This window comes from Humulus lupulus, chromosome 1, assembly GCF_963169125.1.
Source record: "Humulus lupulus chromosome 1, drHumLupu1.1, whole genome shotgun sequence".
In the NCBI taxonomy this organism is placed as follows: domain Eukaryota; kingdom Viridiplantae; phylum Streptophyta; class Magnoliopsida; order Rosales; family Cannabaceae; genus Humulus; species Humulus lupulus.
This window is the reverse complement of record NC_084793.1, coordinates 131,916,471-131,925,905: the sequence shown is the minus strand read 5'-3', so window position 1 is coordinate 131,925,905 and position 9,435 is coordinate 131,916,471. Positions and strand designations below refer to the sequence as shown.

The following is a 9,435-nucleotide window of genomic DNA, read 5'->3' as shown; positions in this document are numbered from 1 at the left end:
GATACATGCAAGCATTCGTCCTCCAACTGTTGAGGCTAATAATTTAGAGATAAAGCCCTCAATTGTTTAGATGGTGCAAAACTGTGTACAATTTGGGGGGTTACCAAATGAGGATCCAAATCTCCATATCAATTTTTTTTTTGGAGTTATGGGCGACATTTAAAATGAATGGGGTCAGTAATGATGTTGTACGATTAAGACTATTCCCATTTTTACTAAGGGATAGAGCTAAGAGTTTGTTGAATTCTTTACAAGCCAACTCTATACTTACTTCGAAAAATTTGGCTCAGAAATTCCTTGGTAAATATTTTCGTCCTGCCAAGTCAGCCAGAATAAGAGGAGAGATCAATAACTTCTATCAACTGGATGGGGAGTGTTTATATGATTCATGGGAACAATTTAAAGAGTTTCAAAGGAAATGCTCACATCATGGAATAGAGAAGTGGCTACTAGTTCATACTTTTTAAAATGGTTTGGGGGGCAATACAAGGACAATTATAGATGTAGCATCAGGTGGAAGGTTTATGAGAAAAAGTGCTAATGAAGCATATGAACTCTTGCAAGAGATGGCCATGAATAACTATAATTAGCCTACTGAGCATGAGAACAATAAAGTAGCATGAGTCTTTGAAGTTGATCCAATTGCGCAATTGACTGCTAAGGTGGCGTCTCCAACCAAGCAGTTGCAGCAAACTAATGTCACCACACAAGCAATGCAAGTACAAAATGTTGTGAGTTGTAAGATTTGTGGAGGGCCTCATTCTTATGAACAATGCCCAAGCACATCTAGTTGCTCAATTGATGTGAATAATATGCCCTTGGAATAGGCACATGTTATAGGTAATTTTTCAAGACCTGCACCCAACACTTACTCAAATTCCTATACTCCTGCTTGGAAAAATCACCCAAATCTTTCTTGGAAAAATAATCAAGGGTTACAACCACAATACCCACCTCAATAACAACCTCATCAACCAACTCATGGATTACATTCTAGACCATATTATGATCCAAACCCATGCCCACCACATCCTCAAATGAACCCACCAACAATTTAGCCAGACCAATTAAATCAATTCATGACAGAGACAAGGTCTTCAATCGGATGTTTGGACACACAAATAGGTCAATTGGCTCAAATGTTTTCTAATAGGCAGTAAGGGAATTTGTCTAGTTCCACAGACGTAAATCCTAAAGAAAAATGTCAAGCTGTCACTCTAAGGAGTGGAACTAAGTATGATGGACCTACAGTGGATGAAAAAGGGAAGAATACAAAGAATCAACAAGTTACTAGTCCAATACAAGAGGAGGTTACTGAAGACCTTCCAAAAAAAGAAAAACTAAAATACACTGAGCCTACACCAAAGATTCCATATCCTCAACGGTTTTGAAAGGCTAATCTTGACAAACAATTCTCCAAATGCCTTGAAGTATTTAAGGTACTTCACATTAACATGCCTTTTGAAGAGGCTTTAGAAGAAATTCATAGTTATGTGAAGTTTATGAAAGAGATATTTTCTAATAAGAGAAAAATGAGCATTATGAAATTGTTGCATTAACTGAAGAGTGTAGTGCAATTATTCAAAAGAAGCTTCTTCAAAAGTTAAGAGATCCGGGCAGCTTTACTATACCTTGCACTATTGGGAACTTTCATTGTGAGAGAGCTTTATGTGATTTGGGTGCAAGCATAAATTTAATGTCACTGTTTGTATTTAAAAGACTTGGTTTGGGGGAAGCTAGACCTACTGCTGTTACTCTTCAATTGGTTGATCGTTCATTAACACATCCTAGAGGTATTATAGAGGATATTCTAGTAAAGGTAGATAAGTTCATTTTTCCAGCGGATTTCATTGTATTAGATATGGAGGAAGATGAGGACGTGCCTATTATATTAGGACGACCATTTTTGGCTACGAGGCAAGCGTTGATAGACGTTCAGAAAGGAGAATTAAGGCTTATAGTATAAGGAGATGAGGTTGTTTTCAATGTTTTCAAAGCTTTGAAATATCCTTTAGCTAGTGAAAGTTGCTTTTGTGTTAGTGTATTGGAGGAACCAAGTAAAGGGGTCCAGTCTATTAAGGATCCATTAGAGTCGAGTTTGATAGCAAGTCCTGAAGAATGTCCTGGTACTGAAGCCAGTGAGTATGTTAAGTGATTGAATTCATCAGGGCAGATCTATAAAATGAAATATGAGGATTTAGGACAAGTGCCTGATAGACCTCTTCCATCCATTGAGAAACCACTAGCTATTGAGTAAAATCCTTACCTGATCATCTTAAGTATGTTTATCTGGGGAAGAATGATACTCTCCAGTTATTATTTCAGCTTCTTTATCTGAGATTAAAGAAGAGAAGCTTCTTAGGGTATTAAGGGCTCACAAACTAGCAATTGGATGGACTTTGGCGGATATTATGGATATTAGTCCTTCAACAGTAATGCACCGTATATTAATGGAGGAGGATAGTAAGCCTAGTATTGATGCTCAAAGGAGGCTCAATCCTTCAATGAAAGAAGTGGTAAGGAAAGAAATCCTTAAATGGTTGGATGTAGGGGTAATTTACTTAATATCTTTTAGTGGTTGGGTTAGTCCTGTCCAGGTCATTCCAATGAAAGGTGGCATGACGGTGGTTAAAAATAATAATAATGAACTTATTCCAACTCGAACGGTGATGAGTTGGAGAATTTGTATTGATTACCGTAAACTAAATAAGCCACCAGGAAAGACCATTTTCCTTTACCTTTTGTTGATCAAATGCTAGATAGATTGACAGGCAATCCTTATTACTGTTTCATGGATGGATATTTGGGATACCATCAAATTCCTATAGCACCGGAGGATCAATAAAAGATAGCTTCACATTCCTTTGTGGAACATTTGCCTTTAGGAGGATGCCATTTGGGTTATGTAATGCTCCCACCACCTTTCAAAGATGTATGATGTCAATTTTTTTGAGATATGGCGGAAAAAGGTATTGAAATTTTTATGGATGACTTTTCAGTCTTTGGACCCTCTTTTGATGGATGTTTACTTAATTTAGAAAGGGTTTTGAAAATATATGAGGAGTCAAACTTAATATTAAACTGGGAGAAATGTCACTTTATGGTGAGAGAAGGAATAGTCTTGGGCCACAAGATTTCACATCATGGAATTGAGGTAGACAGGGCCAAGATATCAACAACAGAAAATTTACCTCCTCCAATGTCTGTTAAAGGGGTTCGAAGCGTCTTGGACCATGCTGGATTTTATAGGAGGTTCATAGAGGATTTTCCAAAAATTTCAAAGCCCTTATCCACCTTACTTATGAATGGTGTGGTATTTGATTTTGATTCTGATTGTTTAAAGGCGTTTAACACATTGAAGGAAAAATTAGTAACAACTCCAATTGTTGTATCACCAAATTGGGAAATTCCTTTTAAATTAATGTGTGAGGCTAGAGATTATGCAGTAGGAGCACTTCTTGGATAGTGAGCTGACAAGGTATTTCGAACAATTTATTATGCTAGTCGAACCTTGAATGATGCTCAATTAAATTATGCAACTACTAAGAAGGAATTACTTGCAATAGTCTTTGCATTTGACAAGTTTAGGCCATATTTAATTGGTAATAAGGTGATAGTTTACACAGATCATTCAGCTATGAATTATCTTATGACTAAAAAGGATGCTTAACCTCGCATGATTCGATGGGTCTTATTATATGAAGAGTTTGATATGGAAATTTGTGATAAGAAGGGGACAAAAAATCTAGTTGTTGATAATTTATCTAGATTGGAAAAACAGGAAGAACATAGTGGGAAAGAGGAGACAATAGATGAAAATTTTCTGGATGAACAATTATTTTCAATTGAATGTGAAGAGAAAATACCATGGTTTGCAGATTATGTTAACTATTTGGTAGGTAATGTTGTGCCTCCGGACATGTCAAGGCAGCAACTAAAAAAATTATATTCGGAAGTGAAGCATTATTATTGGGATGAGCCCAATCTTTTTCGTCATTGTGCTGACCAAGTGATTAGAAGATGTGTCCCAGAAGAGGAAATGATTTCCATACTTACTCACTGTCATACTTTACATTCTGGTGGTCACTTTGGGGGAACAATGACAGCAACAAAAGTTTTGCAATGTGGGTTTTGTTGGCCTACTTTATTTATAGAAGCTAATGCCTTTGTTAAGAGTTGTGATTGTTGCCAAAGGACCGATAATATATCTAGAAGAGATCAAATGCCAATGAATGGAATTCTGGAGGTTGAGCTGTTTGATGTGTGGGGAATAGATTTCATGGGACCTTTCCCATCATCTTATAATAATGAGTACATTTTGCTGGCAGTAGATTTTGTTTCTAAATGGGTAGAAGTTGCAGCAACTCCTACTTGTGATGGTAAGGAGGTACTTAAATTTGTTCATAAGAATACTTTTACTCGGTTTGGTACTCCAAGAGCCATTATTAGTTACAGAGGCAGTCATTTCTGTAATAAATCATTCACAGCTCTATGTGCTCATGATGGAGTTCATCATAGAAAGGCCTTGTTTTATCATCCATTATCTAATGGTCAAGCTAAAGTGTCAAACCAAGAAATTAAAAGTATTTTAGAGAAAATGGTAATCACATTAAGGAATGATTGGTCAAAAAATCTTGATGATTCACTGTGGGCATATCGCACAGCCTTTAAGACTTCGATTGGTATCTCCCCATGTTGGTTGGTATTTGGGAAGGCATGTCATTTACCAATTGAACTTGAGCATCGAGCTTATTGGTCGGTGAAAAAGTTGAATGTTGACTTATTTATGGTGGGGTGGAATAAGCATCAAGAGTTGAATGAGCTTAATGAATTTAGAAACGAAGCTTATGAAAATGCCAAGATTTATAAAGAAAATTCTAAGGCATTTCATGACAAAAGGATGACTAGAAAGGATTTCCATCCGGGAGATAAAGTTCTGTTATTTAATTCTAGATTGAAACTGTTTCCAGGAAAACTAAAGTCTAGATGGTTGGGACCCTTAATAGTTGTGGTCTCATTACCTTATGGAGAAGTACAGATTCATAGCAAGAAAATTGGACATTTTAAAGTAAATGGTTAGTGGTTAAAGCATTATCTGGAAAGACCAGTGGAAAAGTGCAAATCAGTGATGGTTTTGGAACCCCTTTAAATGGGGTATTCAGCGTCCGGCTAAATGATGTTAACGACAGCGCTATAGGAGAGTTTCCTATATTTTATTTTAGTTTTTGTTTTTATTTTTAATTAGTGGAAAATTTTATTTAATTTTATTTTGGTTTTGCAAGTTTAGTTATTTTAATTTTATTCATTTTTCAGTATAAAGTTTGTAAAAATCGTGAAAATCACGAAAACAAAGTTGTTTTTCAATTAGTCATTGGGCCAAGTCGCGACATTACACGAGTCAGAGAGCTATTAAAAATTTGAAGGGAGGGTGGGTCGCGACTTGGGCTTATAAGTCGCGACCCTAGGCTGCAACAAAGAGCATAGAATTTTTAAACATATGAGGTGGACCACGACTTGTCCTATCTGGGTTACATCGCACCTGTGTCAGATAGAGGGGAATGGTGTTAAAAATCAAAATTTCAAAGTATTTCTCTCATTTTTCAAATACTATCATACCAAACCAAATTTTCTTGTAAACAAAAAAAAGCTCTCAAAATTTTCCTTCATCCTTCTATTTCAAATTACCCTAAGCCATCTTCCTAATTTATAATTCCTAATCCTTATTGATTTCTTTCTTCATTTTTTCCCTAACCCTAATTTTTGTTTCTATTGGTGCTATTTGAAGAACTGAAGGAGAATTCAAGAGTGGGCACACATTCAGATTTCAATGCTTGTAAGTTTTCATTAATTAAAGTTTTCATTGAAGTAATTTTTACAAGGGATTGCATTTGATTGTTGGACTATTTGTTAGTATATTTGGTGTTTTTGGGTGAAATTTTTTGGAGTATTCAGTGAGGATATTACAGAAATTTAGGGGAAGTGCTACCAAAATTTTTGTGTGCCATTTTTGATCAATTGTGTGAGTATGTGACCAAGGAAACAACCAACTCAGCCAGTCCCGCCAACACCTCAACCAATTTTAGAGTATGATCCCATGCGATCCATTAACAAGGATGCCCATGATCATTATCAAAGGCTATCCTAGCGTCCAGTCAATCAAGAGCGCGGGATGGAAATTAAAGAAGATCCGTACCCTAACTAAACTTATAATATTATTAGGGATGGGATTCTACGTTGTTGTTGGCAAATGTTTGTGGATGATAAGATGCCAAAGGCCAATTGCTCACTGGTTTATGAGTTTTACACCAACTTCCTTGGGGATGTTAATAAAAAGGTGTTTGTTAGAGGGGTTTCAGTTGAGTGTGCCATTGATAATATTGATGCATTATTTAGATTACCCAAGTTGTCTCTAGAAGAAGATGAATATTATCAATTGGCGTATCTTAGTGAAATAAATTGGACTGAGGTGGCAGAAACTTATGGAGTTCATGGTGCTTCTTTTGTTATGCAAAATGGGGAACCGAAATACTTAAGGAGATATCAAATGAATTGTGTGGCCAAAGCCTGGACTCTTTTTGTTAGTGCACGACTTATGCCCAACACCCACTTGTCTGAGGTGGGGACTAATAGGTGTCTTTTGGTGTATGCAATTATGAAGGGACTCTCTATTGATATTGGCCCAGTTATTCGCCATAGCATCAGGGATTTATGTAGATTTTCTACTATTGCCGAGTTGGCACATGGATCCATGATAACTGATTTGTGTGAAGTCTGCGAGGTACCTAAATATCACAGTGATCTTTATAGGAAGGCTATGGGGCTTATTTCTCATGCTACAGTGAATAAATTCCAATGCCCCATCCTTAGAGCCACCAGTACTGCTACCCAGAAATGTAAGAGTTGAAAGGGACAGAGAAGAAGCTGAGGAGCCCATACTAGCAATGATCAACAAGATGGCTCGAGGGCAGCTGAGGAGGAGCGGAGAGAAGAATATCGTCAATATCTGGTGCTTGAGGATCCACTGGATCCGCACTTGGCTTGATTAGATTATATTATTCATCAGAATCAGCATATGCACAATTATTTGGGAGAGCTTCATCATTTTCATAGAGCTCGGGTTGATAGACAGAATGAGCTGGTTTACCGATGGTCAAACCAAGAGGCGAACCACCAGTACATCCCTTATCCACCGCCTTGGCATCCATTTCTAGATCCACCACCATTTTAGAAGTTATTCGCACCAAGTAAGTTTTCTTTCTTTACTTACATTTAAACATTGGGGACAATGTTTAGTTTAAGTTTGGGGGAGGGAGCTTAGTTTTTTGTTAGTTTTGTTTTGTGTGATTTGTTTAGTTTTTCTTAGTGTTTAGAGTTTTGTTTTAGTGTGTTTAGTTTCAACATGAATAATTATTGACAACAATTCCCGATGAGAATCAAATGAATGTTATGAGTATAATTCAAAGAAAATGAAATCTGAAAACAACATCTATGTACTTGATTGAACACTCCGTTAGTTCATTTTAGTGTAGATAATATTTATTGAAAATCTTGTCATGATGTTAAATTTATGTTTTTGATATTGATTATGCTTGCTGAAATTGGTTAGTGGAATGAGGAATGGAAAGTGGAAATTATTTTCTATAATACTAGAACTTGCTTACTTGTTATTTGAGGTGAAATAATATATCATGTATGCATACGAATATGATTTAGGCTATCATTTGGATCGTTTGAGCTTTTCTTGCCAACCTTAAGTTACTTAATCCTTTGTTTACCCCTTTTGAGGCTAATCTTGTATCTTTTTGTTCTACACCATCATTTAAGCCTAATACTTGAAACTTGGTTATATATCCGTCCCTGATATGTTATGAGCATATGATTGAGAAATTTTTTGAGGATTGATGTGTAATGGGGTTTGCTGTTGATTTGAGTGGGTTCAGAAAATGAAAAGTGAAAAAAAGAATGAGAGAGAGTATATGTATTAAAAAAAATATTTCAATAATCTCCCGATATGAATATATAGAAAAAATTAAGTTTGGGAGAGTGTAGTTATTATTAAAATATATATATATCTCTAAAGAAAGAAAGAAAAAACAAGAAAGGGGATTATTGGATTGTATTATTATGGAAGTAAAGCTAGTGAGTTTTGGTCAAGTGCTTATAGTAAAGTGAGCTTAAAATTTACTTTGTCAACTACCCTTGCCTAAGTCATCATTACAAGCCTATAAAAGTCCTATTGATTCTTATGCATATCATGATTTATATTAGTGGAGAATTGCAAGTAAGTGATGGAGTGTTTTGATAAAAAATCTAGATTGAATAAACTGTTGAGTAGTTTTCAGAGAATTATATGATTAACATTCATGATTTTGAGGCATAATTATTGTTGTTGGAATAATTCATGTTGTTCGAGCCTAGGTTTGTTTGAGTCATTTGTTCGAGGGCGAACAAAGAGTAAGTTTGGGGGAGTTAGATAACTTCATTTTAACGTCATTTTAGACAGTGTTTTTGTGGTAATCTTCAGTCTTTATGTGTGTTTTGTGCAAGATTACGCTTTTGTTTGTCTTTGTTGTAGGATGGTGCGATGAATCACAAGTATAATGTAAAAAGAAGTGAAAATGGTGGAAAAATGAGGTTCATGGCGGTTGTTGGACTCAAAATGATGCTAAGGATGATTAAAAGATGGGTTTTGATGAAGAGATGAGTTGAAAGACCTAATTTGAGAAAAAAAATTGAATTAGGGTCGCGACTTGGGCTTATAAGTCGTGACTTAAGGCGAAGTCAGAGATGCATAGGTGCTGGATGGAATTAGTGTCGTGACTCAAGAGGAAAACAGAGGCTCAGCTAAGTGAAAACTTGGACACGGGCCGTGACTTGATGATGTTTAAGTCGCGGTGCTTGAGGATTTATCACAGAAGAAAAAGGCTCAAAAACAGACACGGGCCACGACCCAAAGAAGGCCATGTCGGGGCCCGCATAGAAAAAAACATAGCCTTTGTTATTTTTACTATAAATTTGTATTTAGGGTTTAATTAAAGAATTAGGTGAGTTTTTAATTATGTTTTTAGAGTCTAATTGTGATTCTTAGGCTAGTTATTCTGCTGTTTTATATTTTTCTTTCTTCTTTAAGTTTATGAATCTTATGTTTTTGAATTATTATTTTGTTGATTTAGCCATGTCTGATATGAACTAAACAATTTTTATCTAGGGTTTAATGTAGTCACTTGGATTTCTATCTAATTTAATTATGATTTTCTATTGATTTTTCTTATCTATTCTAATCTATATAATGTGTGTTTAATGCTAGCAAATACTTGATCAATATCTGCTTGATTTTATGATTTTGACTCAAAATTCGAAAGATGAGAATTGAATATGCTATCATTATATAGACATAGGTTGCATATTGGATGAAAGTACCTGTATGACTTGTGT

The 9,435-nt window shown here is 35.6% G+C and overlaps 1 non-coding gene across 1 annotated transcript; it reads right to left on the bottom strand.

The window, feature by feature from the left end:
• Positions 1–329: 329 nt before the first annotated feature.
• Positions 330–436, bottom strand: LOC133813754 (small nucleolar RNA R71). Its single transcript, XR_009884754.1, has one exon. It is a non-coding gene; the product is annotated as a small nucleolar RNA R71 (small nucleolar RNA).
• Between the last annotated feature and the right edge of the window lie 8,999 nt (positions 437–9,435).